The 16,621-nt window shown below is 42.6% G+C and overlaps 1 pseudogene; it reads right to left on the bottom strand.

Moving 5' to 3' along the window:
- Positions 1–8,128: 8,128 nt before the first annotated feature.
- LOC136354778 (uncharacterized) lies at positions 8,129–15,145 on the bottom strand (annotated as a pseudogene).
- Between the last annotated feature and the right edge of the window lie 1,476 nt (positions 15,146–16,621).

Here is a 16,621-nt window from a genome sequence, read left to right as displayed (position 1 = left end):
CGTTCGTTTGCGTTTCTTTCACGTTCATTCATGTTCGTTCACTAACACTCACGTTCGTTCACGTTTCAGTCACGTTCGTTCGCGTTCGTTCACGTTCGTTCACGTTTCGTTCGCGTTCGTTCACGTTTCTTTAACGTTTCGTTCGCGTTCGTTCACATTCGTTCGCGTTCGTTGAGCGTTCGATCGCGTTCGTTCACCTACGTTCGCGTTCATTCACTAACACTCACGTTCGTTCACGTTTCAGTCACGTTCGTTCGCGTTCGTTCACGTTCATTCATGTTTCGTTCACGTTTCTTTAACGTTTCGTTCGCGTTCGTTCGCGTTCGTTAAGCGTTCGTTCGCGGCGGTGGCGTCTCGCGGCGGTGGGGGCGCGGTCCGGCGCCGTGGGCCGGCCCGGCGGCGTGGGGGTGCGGCGGCGGCGAGGCAGCGGCGGAGGCGTGGCAGCGGCGGCGTCTCGCGGCGGTGGGGGCGCGGTCCGGCGGCGTGGGGGCGCGGCGGCGGCGTAACGTAGCGGCCCGGCAGCGTACGTCGGCGTCGGCGTCGTCGGCGTTCGTCAGCAAAAGAGAGAGAGACAGAGAGCTACATCGAGAGAGAGAGGACGGGGGCTCTCACCCAAGAGACGCGGCGGCGGCGTCTGCGGTGGAGGCGGCGAGGACCGCCAGGCGACGGTGAGAGACAACGGCGGCGTCGGCGCGGGGTTGCCCTAGGCAGTGGCGGTGAAGGAGAAGCCGATGCTCGATCTCGATGGAAAAACGTCTAAGTGTTGGTGGAGGAGACGAGGGCGCACCGGGAATATTTATACCCCCGGATCTTTACTCCCGGTTGGTGAGAAGAACCGGGAGTAAAGATATCTTTACTTCCGGTTCCTAACAACAACCGGGATTAAAGATATTTTCCCGCTATTTCTAAATTCTTTTTTAAACCCGGTTAGGGTTAAGAACCGGGACTAAAATTAATAGCACTGAATATTGAATTTCGTTGCATATATGCTTCTAAAATAGTAAATAATGCATTAAAAATTCTAATTAACATATGTAAATCCCACATGCATGATTTAAAACTTTTAAAAATTCTAATAATCATATATAATTAGCATATGCATGATATTAAATTGTTAAAAATTGTAACTAACATATGTAAATCCCACATGCATGATTTAAAACTTTTAAAAATTCTATTAATCGTATATAATTAGCATATGCATGATATTAAATTGTTAAAAATTGTAACTAACATACGTAAATCCCACGTGCATGATACATACTTTCTGTTTCATCCATACAGTGAGTGCAAGCCTTGTACCCCTTGTTGGACTGCCCGGATAGGTTGCTAAGTGTAGGCCAATCGTTGATGGTTACGAACAGCAGCGCTCATAGATTAAACTCCTCCTGTTTGTCCTCGTCCCACACGGGGACACCTTCCTTCTTCCACAACAGTTTAAGATCTTCGACCAGTTGTCTTAGAAACACATCGATGTCGTTACCAGGTTGCTTGGGGCCTTGAATAATAATCGGTATCATTATGTACTTCCTCTTCATGCATAGCCAAGGGGGGAGGTTGTAGATACACATCGTAACGGGCCAAGTGCTATGGCCGTTGCTCATCTCTCCAAAAGGATTCATGCCATCCGTACTTAAACCAAACCGTATGTTTCGTGCGTCCTTTCCAAAGTCTTTAAATTTTCTGTCGATGTTTCGCCACTGCGAACCATCTGCGGGGTGTCTCAGCATCTGGTCCTGTTGACGTTCTTCAGCGTGCCAACGCATCATTCTAGCATTCCCCTTTTTCCTGAACAAACGCCTTAGCTGTGGTATTATAGGGAAATACCACATCACCTTAGTAGGAATTCTCTTCTTCGTTAGCTGCACATTAACCTCACCTGGATCATCTCGTCTAATCTTGTATCGTAGTGCTTTACAAACAGGGCATGCTTCTAGGTTCTCGTACTCCTCACCGTGATATAGGATACAATCATTCGGACATGCGTGAATCTTCTGAACTTCCAGTCCTAGAGGGCAGACTATCTTCTTAGCGTCGCACGTTGTCTCGGGCAATTTGTTTCCCTCCGGAAGAATGTTCTTGACGAGTTTCAATAAATCGCCAAATGCCTTGTCACTAACACCATTTTTTGCCTTCCATTGCAAGAACTCCAGAGTGGTATCCAACTTTTTGTGCCCCTGCTCGCAACCTGGGTACAACGACGTTCTGTGATCCTCTAACATCTTGTCCAATTTATGGGCCCCTTTTTCACTTTCGCAGTCCTCCTTGGCATCCTGCAACATCTGACCAAGATCATCCGCAACGTCGTTATAATCAGCATCTATGTCCTCCTCGCCCGTTTGATTTCCTTCAAATCTAGCGTACTGAGCAAAGTCTGGAATATTGTCGTCTTCCACTTCATCTTCTTCCATTTCAACCTCTTGCTCTCCGTGGGATGTCCAACAATTATAGCTTGGCATGAACCCCGACTCAAACAAGTGGAAATGAATAGTCCTGGATGCAGAATACTCCTTCTGATTCTTACACTTATTGCATGGACAACAAATAAAACCCTTCTGCTTGTTAGCTTCGGCCACTCTCAAAAAATAATGCACGCCGTCAGTAAACTCTTTGGATCGCCAGTCAGCGTACATCCATTGCCGATCCATCTACATGAAATGAAAAAAAAATCGTACACAAATAATCATTCGTACAATAATGACAGTCATACAATAATGATAAAATAATCACAAACTCTTTCAACAGTCATACAATAATGACATATCATTATTCATACAAAAATTATAAAATATTCCACCAAATAATTCTTATTTATTATTTTTTAAGTTTTAAATTCTTTTAATTTTCAATTTAGTTTGTTTTCTTTTATTTAAGATTAACTTTCACTATATTTTCCTACTCAACTATTTTATAAAACCTTATTTAGCAAATAAACAAAATTTCTATATATTCTTTCTTTTCCCACACAAATTTTCTCTCTCATCAACTTACAACAAAATTTTTGAGACAAAAAAGTATGCAAAACATAGCTCCAAATGTAATATGAGAAAAAAAAACATTGGAGGATGAAGTTGCTAACCTTTTAGGCACCTCCGATTTGTATATAATCACCAAAGTAAATTCACTATAAATTTTGGCATGACCTCCCTTCTTTTTTGAAGAAATTTTATAGCTTGCTCGGGCTGGAGGAGGAAGAAGACATATATAAAGGGGTGGGACTTACCAACCAGGACTAAAGATCACCGAGATCTTTAGTCCTGGTTGGTAACACCAACCGGGACTAAAGTTACGATCTTTAGATCCCGGGGGTGCCTGACAAGCCCTGACAGCATTTGAACCTCTTTAGTCCCGGTTTTTGTTGCAACCGGGACTATCGTGGAATTCGGCCGACCGACGAAAGATGGTTTCTCCACCAGTGTGGAGTACAATTTACATAGATAGATATTTGGTTAAACTTAATTCCTTTTTACTAGCGGAGGTATACTCCTCTGCTGCTTGCTTGCTTGTGTTTTGTTGCTAGCTAGAAACATTATAGCCCAAAGATTATTTCTGCCTCGCACGTAGTACGTGTTAAGAAATTCTATATATACATCCCATTCCAATTTCCAAGATGATTGGGACTGGCCGATCGACTTGTCTTAAGTTAGGTACACAATCTTGCATAGTGATCACAATATTATATTCTTTTAGTTTAGTTAATTACTCATCAGTTAGTCTTGTATAATTGTTGCATGTGCTTGTGGAAAACTAAATTAAACTCCAGAAAGACAAGCTGGATATGTACAGTAGCTAGTTGGGCGGTAAAAAAAAAAAAGAGTAAAGTCCATCGTCAGTCCCTAAACTAGTATCGCTATGTTATCCTGGTCCTTAAACTCGCAAATCGACCGTTCAGGTCCTCAAACTTGTTCGACTGTGTCATCCCGGTCCCTAAACTTGTATATCACTCGTTTAGATTCTCCAACTTGTTTACTTGTGTCACCCCGATCACTAAACTTGGATTTGAATATCATCTGGGTCAAATAGGACGGTTTAAAGACTTCATATTTAAAAATAATTCATAACTTTTCATGTGAACTCTAATAAAGATAAACTTTATATCAAACCTGTAGCCCTCGACACGATCTACAACTTTGTAGTTGAATTTTTTTTATTTTAAGTCATTTTTTGTCTCAAAATATAATTTTAAAATTAAAATTTCAAAATCTATAAACATGCAATAATATTTTGGGACCCTAAATAGTTTTAATTCAAAAACTTTTCAACTACAAAGTTGTAGGTCGCGTCGAGGGCTACAATTTTGATATAAAGTTTGTCTTCATTAGAGTTCACATGAAAAAGTTATCAATTATTTTTTGATATAAAGTTTTTAGACCGTCTTGTTTAGGCAAGGACCGGGGTGACACAACTGAACAAGTTGGAAAACCTAAACGTGTGATCTGCAAGTTTAGAGACCAGGATGACACAATCGAACAAGTTTGAGGACCTGAACGGTCGATTTGCGAGTTTAGGGACTGAGATGACACAGCGGTATAAGTTTAGGTACCGGTGATAGACTTTAAAAAGAAAAGAAAAACACATCGCACACACAAAGTGAACAGGGCCAGGATTCAATCCCATGACCTCCATTTCTTGGAAACAAATTACTGCGGTGTTTATAAATGTTACGTATAAGTAATAAGATAGTTAAAGTTAAAAAGTAGTTACACTATAATTGTATTGATTTTGTATCTGGCAAATCTTTTAAGAGAAAATTTGACGAGATATATATATAGTCAGGCCGTTTTATACTCTACTCTTTCAGTTCAGTTAATTAGTCATCAGTTAGTCTTGCATGATTGAATGTGCTGGTGGAAAACTGAACTAAATTCCAGACAGATAACCTAGATATATAGCTACCCGGCCGGTCAAGCCAATGCATGACCGTCTGTGTTTTTGCTACATCTCTCTCCTAGGTACGTAGCTCAGCTCGTCCTATATAAACGGCCATAGGTAAACCTTCAGCAAATTCAGATTAACCCAAACATCTGTGACAAATCAGTTAAGTAGCTTAATTAGTTAGTAAGGATCATCGGAGGATCGGCGATGGCGGCGGCGCTCAGGGCCACCGGTGGCCGGCGGCGGCTGGCGGCGCTGCTCGTCCTGATGCTGTTCGTCATGGCGGCGGCGCTGCAGGAGGCGCCGGTGATGGCCTCCGCCGCGAGGGTGTTGCTTCAAAGTGGACTGCTTCCGACTCCGTATCCGACCTGCAATCCAGGCCAATATTCATGCCCACCGCCTACTACTGTGCCATGATTATAAGCTGTACGCCGTTGGTTATTAGTTTACTTTTAATCAACCAACAGCATATAATGAAATAGTTATCGTTCCTACAGAGTTTCTTCTCTACAACTTAAGATATATTTCAAATAAAATATTTATTTGCATGTGATGTTTGAGAGCGATGCAAATATGTAATACCTCGATCTGCGTGTACTACAGCCTGACCTACGACCAGTGGAAGCTGCAATGAGGCAATAATGTTTTTTATATTTCTATGTATTAATTGCTCTTCCATATATCATACTATATATGTACAAAAGGAAATTTTCTATATTATCTTTTTTTCCTCACTCCTTGTGCTATGTGCACAACTTTTATTGTGTGTTTGGTTGCCGGTCACACATTACCACAACTAAGATTAGACAAGTTGTGGCAGCCATAAAAGTATTTTGGATGAATTTCTAACCACAAAGTGTGACAAAGTTGACAAGAAAAATAAGCCTATGACATGTGGGTCATGCTACTTAAAAAAGTGTGGCAAGCCACAGCTATAATAGCGAACCAGACACATACATAACAAACTGTGATTACCAAAAGTATGATGTGGCAAAGTGTATCCATGAACCAAACAACTCCTAATTTCTTTCCTACCGAATGGCCTCTGATTATGGCATAGAAATAAAACATGCGATTGTCACAGTTCAAGTCATTGTGTTTGTTCTTCTCTCTTAGTTCAAGCCTATATATTTTCTACACGACCACATAAACTTTATATAGGACTAATAGATTTCCAAGATGATCGGGACTGACCGATCGACTTGTCTTGATAAGTTAGGTACACACTATTGCATAGTGATCACAATATTATATTCTTTCAGTTTAGTTAATTACTCATCAGTTAGTCTTGCATAATTTGCATGTGCTGGTGGAAAACTAAATTAAACTCCAGACAGACAAGCTGGATATACAATAGCTAGTTGGGGGTAAAAAAAAACACATGGTACACACAAAGGTGGTGTATGAATAATGTCCTGAAGATGAAGATGGAGATAAATATTAAATGTTTCACGCAAACGAGGTGGCTATAATATATGATTAATTGAGTTTTAATTATTATAAACTTGAAAAATGGATTAATATGATATTTTAGAGCAACTTTCATATAGAAAGTTTTCGTACGAAACACACCGTTTAATAGTTTAAAAAACGTGCCACGAGTATCCAAAATTTCATCCAATTCTTGTTGGAGAAACAAACGCAAAATTGGAGTGTTTTTAAATGTTACGTACAAGTGATGTCGTCGATAAAAGTTTAAAAGTGATTACATCATAATTGTATTGGATTTGTATCTGGCAAATCTTTTTAGAGAAAATTTGACGAGAAATATATAGTCAAACCGTTTAATTGTACTGTACTCTTTCAGTTCAGTTAATTAGTCATCAGTTAGTCATGCATAATTTAATGTGCTGGTGGAAAACTGAACTAAATTCCAGACAGATAACCTAGGGCCCGTATAGATTAGATACTAATTATAAATATTAAACGTAGAATATTAATAAAATCCATCCATAATCTTGGACTAATTCGCGAGACGAATCTATTGAGCCTAATTAATCCATGATTAGCCTATGTGATGCTACAGTAAACATTCTCTAATTGTGCATTAATTAGGCTTAAAAAATTTATCTCGCAAATTAGTTTTCATTTATGTAATTAGTTTTGTAAGTAGTCTATATTTAATACCCTAAATTAGTGTCTAAAGACAGAGACTAAAGTTAAGTCCCTAGATCCAAACACCACCCTAGATACTACTATATACTAGCTACTACGCTGCCGGTCAAACCAATGCATGACCACCGGTGTTTTTTCTACATCTCTCCTAGCTAGGTACGCTCAGCTCGTCCTATATAACCAGACATAGTTAAATTAAACGTGCAGAAAAATTCAGTGATTAACCCAAACAACTGTCTCAAAATCAGTTAATTAGTAGCTTAGATAGCAAAGATCATCGGAGGATCGGCGATGGCGGCGGCGCTCAGGACCACCGGCGGCCGGCGGCTGGCGGAGGTGCTCGTCATGATGATGTTCGTCTTGGCGGCAGCGCTGCTGGAGGCGCCGGCGATGGCCTCCGCCGCGAGGGTGTTGCTTCAAAGTGGACAGCTTCCGACTCCGTATCCGACCTGCAATCCAGGCCAATATCCATGCCCATCGCGTACTACTGTGCCATGATTCACTGGTGGAGAAATCGTTTGTAGTCCCGGTTCGTCACCCCTCTTTAGTCCCGGTTGTCTAATCGGGACTACGAATCCGGGACTAAAAATAGCGATTTTTAGTCCCGGGTGAAATAACCGGGACTAAAGATCGATCTTTAGTCCCAGTTGGTAACACAACCGGGACTAAAGATCGGTCAGCCACGTGGCCGGCTGATCCATGTTACCAACCGGGACTAAAGATCTATGTACCATTTTTTTTATTTGCATTGCCATGTTTGCTGCATGGTTGATTATATATATATATATATATATATATATATATATATATATATATATATATATATATATATATATATATATATATATATATATATATATATATTACAATACATATATATGCATTGTAATATATATATTATGCATGTATATAGAATACATATATATATATATATAATATATATATATATATATATATGCGTATGTATATATGTATAAATACATATATTACACATATATTTATAATTTAAAGCACTTAACATTTTATGTACATATATGTTACCAAAATATATATTAACACTAAAGTAAATATACGTACATATATAAATATATATATATACATGCATGTATAGTACAATTCATTTGCTCTCTAGCTATAGCTACGACTTCGATGCCTGCGTTACGTCAGAAGAGGAAGGACCGACGTTACGAATTGTCGATCCGTCGTAGTAGAATTCACCATCGGGATTAAGGACTTCTTCGTTGATGAACCCCATCAGTTGTTCTTGAACAGCCGTGATAAAATCCTTGTGTGGGAGTTTTTCCCTCATGTGAATACGCTATCATTCGAAAAATAATGACATATCAATATATAAAATTAATAAACAACTTAACAAATCGATACGCAATGAAATTTTGAATGGTTTAAGTATACGTACATCGAGCTCTCGTGTGGTGTATATTTGGTTTGATAGGCAGTGGGCATACTCGCATACGTAGTAGCCGCATAAATTAGTTCCCTTGTCCTGCTTTGCACACTACATGAGAAACGATGAGAGATTTAATATACTCTTTATATTAACTGTAACTAGAGATTCAATTCAATATAATTTTAGATCATGCATGTACTCACTGGAAAATGAAACCTCCGTCCAAGTTTTTCTTTCCAAGTCCCGCGGACCAATTGACGGAACCGATCCCAAGCCCTACATGGGCAGTTGCAAGCTATGATTAATTAAATATTACCCGAGATCAACATAATAGCAACAGAGTCCCGCGACTTTGGAATAGATGGCATTATATTACCTGTCTATCAGTTGGAAGACCTTGTAAAAAACCTTCTCCTCCTTATTGATTGAGTCGTACACAGTGACTCTGTATGCGTCCAAGTTGAAAAAGAACAGGACCCAGTGGAATCTAGAATATGCGTGAGATGAGATAAATATCAGAATGTACATGTTATATGTATGGGAATAAAATTTGTTCGAACGACAATAAAAACTTACTCTGTGTTGTACGGCAATAGTATGAACGTTTTGAAATGCTGCTGCGTTAGGAGATGGACGAGATTGTCCTCTGTGTCTTTCTCGTACTTGTCGAGCATTTCGGTGTTGATTTTCCGAGGGTCGATGAACCCAGTATCGTAAACTCCCCGCCGTCGGGCCCTTTGAATCTCCATTCTACAACAATGAAAGGAAATTATTATTGCTTACATATATGCCAGGAGCTAATTATTGAACGAAACAAATCGAACTCCAAGATACTTACAAAATCCATGCGCTTAGAAGAGAGACGTCGAGGGTGTCCCGATGGTACAGATCGAAGACATCCTTGAAATGGATCCATAGAACATCTTCTCCTTGCAAGAAGTCGGGGTTTCTGATCCTCGCTCCGAACATCTCTCTACCATTGGCGCTCATTTCCATGTACCGTTCATGGAATTTGTACATTTCTGTCGGTAGGGACTGCAGCTGGTCAGGCCTGACAAGCGGTTTACCGAGTTCAAACTTGTATGCCACTTCCGCCTTCGGGATTGGTGCGCCTCCAACCAACTGAGCCATGGGTAGACCGGTGTCCAAAATAAAATCCGTTATGCTAAAGTCTTCGCCTGTCACCAACGGCTCGACCACTTGGTGTGGTTGTTCTCCAAGCTGAGGAACTGGTTTGGACTTCTTGTAATAGGCTTTCCTAAGTGTTCGGTCACAATCCGATAGCTTTAAGGCCTCCTTGTTTGCGGTGGACATTCCCTTGAAGAAATTCTTCACGCTCGGGTCAATAGGTATCTTCTTTTCAGGACTCCGAGGCTTGAGTTGCCTCTTCACTTCTCCTGCCACATAAGCGTCAAGCTCCACTTGACTGCAACCGTACGGTGGCTCCTTGTTTTTGGTGGTGTCAACTTTGGCCTTCTTCGTTGCCCTTGTGCTGGCAGGAGGTGGAGCTTGGCGAGACCTTGTCTTGGGAGGTGCAGGCGGACACGGTGGAGGAGGAGGCGGAGGAGCCAGAGGAGATGGTGCCGGAGGAGACGGCGGAGCCGGAGGAGATGCTGCACGAGACGCCGCTTGTCGCCCCGGGAGGATGATGTACCACTTGCGCCATAGTATTGTCACGCCCGGAAATTCACTAGTATTTTCCGAACTTATTTGTGCATAAAATCCTCGTCCAGGAATCAGCCGAGGTACACAAACTGACAATTTAATATACAAATCCATCATAATTAGCTAAAACGATAAATACTTACTTAAGAGGCACTTAGTCCTCACCATGAAGAAAACTGCAGCGGAAAATAAAATCTAGCGAAGCTCCGGCTCAACTCCCACAGGCAGCTCAACCTGTGTATAAGCCAAACGTCTTCTCCTCCTAGATCCTTTTTCTTCAACTGAGGTTGATTGATTATTGCAAGAATGAGCATATGACATACTCAACAAGCCACACAGCAAATATGCAAGTGCACCAGGATACCAAAGGATGGCATAATATAGGCTCATTTGCAAAAGCAGCATTTAGCAAAACATTTAAGAGAAGTAAAACAGTGGAGTAATTAATCAGAAATTTTAATCAACACTGAACAATACACCCATGTTGCACAGGCCCAACCATCCTGAACAACCATACCCGGCTGTACAGATCTAACTCCAAACCAGGAGCTAAGCAAATTATTACCAGGTATAACATCCATAATTATTGTGAGAGGTGTGGGACTAATCACGAAAAACATTGCTCAACCCGCCCATAACCGCGGGCACGGCTATTCGAATAGTTTTACTCTGGCCAGAGGTGTACCACTGTACCTACAAGACACAGCCTCAACATCATGTCTACCATGCGTCGCGATACTGGAAAGTACCCGAATAGAGGCTGTGACAATACCCTTTGTACAACACAACTCACCACAGTGCACCATTCCTGGATCATAATCACCCCCTTATAAAACAAGGCATGGACTCCCCAGCGACCCCCGTGGGCTTATCTCCGCCACTTCTCAGTCTGGTGCTCCGCAATGAATCATGCTATACAAAAGGTAAAGCCGTTGCCCACGCTGGCTTGTGGTTGGCACGGTTAATATTTCACAACAGTAGCTCGCGAACCGGTCCTTAATTGTCATGAGCACGACTCTCAAAACCATGTGCTCACAACCCACCATTATCAAGTTTTAGTTGTCAAGTAATTAATTAACCAATCACGATTGACCATCGTGAACTATCATTAAGCCATCATTAAATAATAATGAGTCATAAGTAATCCCAATAGTGTGCTAATGTTTCTAAGCATGGCTAAGCAATCATATCTAATATCTAGCTGAACCAATATATATAGCTCAACTAGTTAAGTTATAATAACCCAAGGTATCAAGGAATAAAGTAATCAATGCAAACAGGCCATAACAAAGGAATAGATTCACACCACCCAGTGACATTTGAAAATAAATGCACAGTTGAAATAAATAGAGAATTTAAATATAGGATCAACATGCTCAAAGGATTGTGTTTAGGATCCGTGTGACTTGCCTTGCAATAATCGGTCTTCAATTAATCTTCTTGAATACTTCCGGCGCACTCACGAACCTTCGCAACGACAGAAACGACAAGCTAACATGCAAAACGAAAAAAAAGACTAATAAAAACCAAATAAACAATACATAAAAAGTAAACAAACATGTAGATCATGATTTTAGATGAATTATGAGACTTGAACGGCCTCATTCTGACTTCAAATGAATTTATTATGAATTTTACAAGATTAAATCTAATTAAAGCCCATTTAAAAAGAATTAAATAAATTTAATTCTATTTATGGACAATTTTAATATGTAGATCTTTATTTTATACAACTTTTGCAACTTGAACCACATTAAACTGAGTTACAAAGAATTAGTTATGAATTTTTAAAGATTAAACCGGATTAAAGCATTTATATGGATTTTAATTGAATTATGACGCAATAATGAATTATTTTTGAAAAGGAAAAGGGAATTATTGCGTCAGCGGCTAGGGTTTGCGGTGGACCGGGTGCACGGCAACGGCTCACGGGAACGGACGGCCGAGATCGATCCTATCCAAAACGGACGGCCGAGATCGAACGGTCCACGACCGGGCCACGGCAGACAGCGATGATGACGTCAGCGATGACGTCAGCACCGGCGGCGGCTCGGCAACGCATGCTCGCCGGTGAATGACGGCACGACGACGCAAACGGAGGGCACCAAGACGTAGAGCGCGACGCGGCGAACTCACCGGTGACCAAAACAACGGCGGAGAAGAAACGGACGGCGCCGGCGACGAGGAAGAAGCGGCGGCGGTCTTCGGGTCGACGGTGACGGCAGTGCTCCGGCGGTCTTCGGCGGCGGTGAAGCGGTGGACGGGGACGGCGACGACCTCGCGATCTCGATGGTGGCAACGGCGACCGACGACGGCGGCTACAACGGCGGCGCGACGCGGCTGAACCGACGGCAACGACGGCGGCGACTAGGGCTACGCGGAGGCGGCGCTAGACACGACGGCTGGCTAAGGCAAAGGTGGCGACGGATAGAGGAGAGCTCGGGGGTGCTTATAAAGGGGCTAGCGAGCGGCGACGGAGGCCCACGGTGACCGGCGGCGAGAAGGAAAGGTTAGGGTTCGGAGGAAAGAGATGAATCCGATTCGAGGTCGAATCCACAAGTTTCCAAACCGAATTAGGCGAGATGATTCCAAAAGAGAAAAGGAAGAGGAGATCGAGATGATCATTTCCCCTCTATTGATTTCACCGGATCGGGAAAGGGGCGAGCGAATTGGAAAGGAGACGGCGGCACGGCTCAACTAGGGTTCGGGCGTCGGCGGCGCGAGGAAGACGAACCTGACAGGTGGGACCCACCTGTCAGCGGCCGAGAGAGAGGAGGAAGGGGCGCGGCGGACTGGGCGGACTGGGCCGGGGAGGGAGAGAGAAGGTTTTGGGCCGCCTTTCGGCCCAAAGCCAAAAGAGGATTTAAAAACATTTTTCTATTTAAATTATTCATGAAATGCAATTCCATTGATTAAAAATACTTCCTTGGCTCAAATAAATCCCAGAAAAATCTAGGAACTATAGAATCAAGCAAAGTATTTAATGAAATTTTATCTGGCCCCATTTTATATTGAGATTTAGCAAATTAAAATTAGATCTTTTCTTTTAGGCTTTTAAGATCATTTCTAATAATTCCTTTTAAACAACAATTTATAATTTAAGGATTTTTAAACAAGAAAAGCTCTTAACAATTATAATTAGATTATTAATGATCAAATAATTACTGAACTGTTCTTTGTATCATTTAGGAATTGAGCTCCGAAAAATCCGAGAAAATTTCAGAGAGTTGACTTAATCATGGAGAATTTAATAAAAATTAAATCCATCCATGCTTTATATTTAGGAAATTTTATTTCCCATATTTAACTTCACTTGTAAATTAAAGAACATTTAATATAAATTCTAATAATAATTTATTAAATAATTTATAAATCCTGAAACAAAAATCAGGATGTGACAAGTATAATGGCGTGGCTTGTGTCTCGTAGATGCGTCTCACCGTCTCCTCCCGGGTAGTCCAACTCGATGTCCTCGTACACGGCTTCCACCAGCTCAACTTTGACCCTCGAGTATCCTGCTGGAATCGGCCTGCAGTGGTAAGTCCCTGAAATGTCCGTTGGGATGGCCATTCCTGACGCCACCTTCACGTGATGAGAGGTTATCTATTAGTAATCAACCTAAGCAGCAACTTGCGGAACGTACGAATCAAAAATCATATATTACATCGAGCATACCTTGATTAATAAGTTCTTAAAGGGAATATGCAGCTCACATGGTGTCCGATGCGTGATCTCATCAACGGGGCAGGTGGTTTCGTCCTGGGTTTGCATGGCGTCCATGCTATGTGATACTACCTGCCCCGTTGAGGCGCAGCTGCTACGATTGCCTGATGGGCTGACCATTGGAGGATGTATGTACGGCTGGGGATCGTGTGAACGATGTGCTGCCATGCGTTCATCCACCTTCCGGGCCACCTCCTCTTGCAAGCTGAGCTCGTAGCTCGATACCCTGTACTCAAGATCTGCAATCTTCGCCTCGGTATCTCTCTTGCTCCTCATCCGACTCCTATACGTGTGGATGTCCTCCTTGAATCCCATCTTCCAGGGAATCACGCCTTTCCCTCGTGTTCGTCCTGGATGCTCGGGAGTCTGTAGGGCGAGTGACAGCTCGTCCTTCTCTCTGTCGGGTCGGAACGTGCCCTGAGAAGAGGCTTCCACTGCGTCCATTAGTCGACTCGCAGCCTCGCGTATCTGATCGCTGAAGACCAAGGAGCCATCAACTGGGTTGAGCGTTACACCATGAGCATAGTACCAGAACTTCGATCGATCAGGCCATTTAGCGGTGGCCGGTTCGATACCCCTCTCAAGCAAGCTTGCCTCCATCTCCTCCCACTTCGGCATCGCGACGCTATAGCCGCCTGACCCCAAGTGGTGATGGTACTTCTTCTTGGCGGCATTTTCTTTGTTTCTTTCCATCATCGCCTGCCCTTGTTGACCTGTCTTGTAAGCAACGAACTCGTCCTAGTGATCCCTTAGCTTCGGGAATACGTCGAAGTTCGGTGTCTGCCCCTTCAGGATGTATTTCCGGTACAGATCTCCCTTGAAGGTCTGGAACTGTTCTGCCATTTTCTTAAGAGTCCACTGTTTCACTATGTTCTCCGTACCCGCAGGGAGCGTGAACGTCTCGAGCATTGTGGTTCACAGCATCTCTTTCTCTGATTTCGGGACAAAGCTGTCATTATCCCCGCGTGCCCTTGTTCTGCGCTAGTACACCTTGCTGACAGGCACGTTATCCCTCACAACCCAACCGCTGTGGCGTACAAAATTCTTGGCTGCTTGTGCCGGGGCACTAGGTCGGCTGTCTGCGTCCACCTCAGTTATGATGTGCCGACCCTCTATCTTCTTCGCGGCACCTCGTTGTCCGCGTGCCCTCTTCTGTCCAGCGGAGGGATGACTTCCACTATCCTCCTCCTCATTCCCCTCCGCATCTCTCTCCACGTTTCCCTCCTTGTTCCCCTCTGCATCCCTCTCCTCGTTCAAGTACTGGTTTGGATCCTCGTTCCCCTCTTCTTCGTTCCAGTACTGGCTGCTTCCCGATGCGATTGTATCGTACAGTATCTGTTCCTCATCGCGATCAGCCATCTGTTCATAGAAGAAATATTTGCTAAGCGTAATATTAACACTCTACTAATCTTGTATTAAAACTCAAATAATCATTTATGCTAAGTCTAAGTATCGTGTATTTGTACGGTAGATAATCATATATGCTAAGTCTAATTAAGTTTGAAATATTACATCTCTAATAATCTTATATTAAATCTCTAACAATCAAATATGTTTCGAATATTACATCTCTAATAATCTTATATTAAATCTCTAACACTCACATATGCTAAGTCTAATTAAGTTTCGTATATTAAACCTCTAATAATCTTATATTAAATCTCTAACTATCTCTAACACTCAAATATGCTAAGTCTAAGTGTCGTGTATTTGTACGGTAGATAATCATATATGCTAAGTCTAATTAAGTTTCGAATATTACATCTCTAATAATCTTATATTAAATCTCTAACAATCAAATATGTTTCGAATATTATATCTCTAATAATCTTATATTAAATATCTAACACTGACATATGCTAAGTCTAATTAAGTTTCGTATATTAAACCTCTAAGAATCTTATATTAAATCTCTAACTATCTCTAACACTCAAATATGCTAAGTCTAATAATCTAATAATCTTTAACACTCACATATGCTAACTCTAATAATCTAATAATCTTATATTAGAAATCTAACAATCTTATATTATATCTCTAACAATCACATCTTTACATCACTTGCCTGCGTGAATTCCTTCGAGGGCTAGCTACCACTTCGGCTTGAGGGACGACAACGACGACGTCTTCTCTGCAACATGCAAAAAAAATGTATTAGTCTAAATGCAAAGGAACATATAATGTATTTCATGTTTTCAAGTATATATAATCATATATATATGGTAAGTTCAACAATAGTTTAATTATCTCGTTCGTACACATTTCGCTCGCGTTCGTTCTCACACTTTTAGTTCAAGTGCATTCACGTTCGTTAACGTTTCAATCACGTTCGTTCACGTTTCATTCACGTTCGTTCGTGTTCGTTCACTAACACTCACGTTCATTCATGTTTCAGTCACGTTCGTTCGCGTTCGTTCGCGTTCGTTCGCGTTCGTTAAGCGTTCGTTCGCGTTCGTTCACGTTCGTTCGCGTTCGTTCGCGTTTGGTCACGTTCGTTAAGCGTTCGTTCGCGGCGGCGGCGTCTCGCGGCGGTGGGGGCGCGGTGCGGCGCCGTGGGCCGGCCCGGCGGCGTGGGGGCGTGGCGGCGTCTCGCGGCGGCGGCGTCTCGCGGCGGCGTGGGGGCCCGACGGCGTGGGGGCGCGGCGGCGGGCCACGGCGGCGGCATGGGGGCCCGGTGGCGTGGGGGCGCGGCGGCGGCGTGCCGCGGCGGCGGCGTAACGTTGCGGCCCGGCGGCGTACGTCGGTGTCGGCGTCGTCGGCGTTCGTCGGCGAAAGAGAGAGAGACTGTCACGCCCGGAAATTCACTAGTAATTTCCGAACTTATTTGTGCATAAA

This window comes from Oryza sativa, chromosome 12, assembly GCF_034140825.1.
Source record: "Oryza sativa Japonica Group chromosome 12, ASM3414082v1".
Lineage (NCBI taxonomy): Eukaryota > Viridiplantae > Streptophyta > Magnoliopsida > Poales > Poaceae > Oryza > Oryza sativa.
This window is presented reverse-complemented; position numbering and strand designations above follow the sequence as displayed.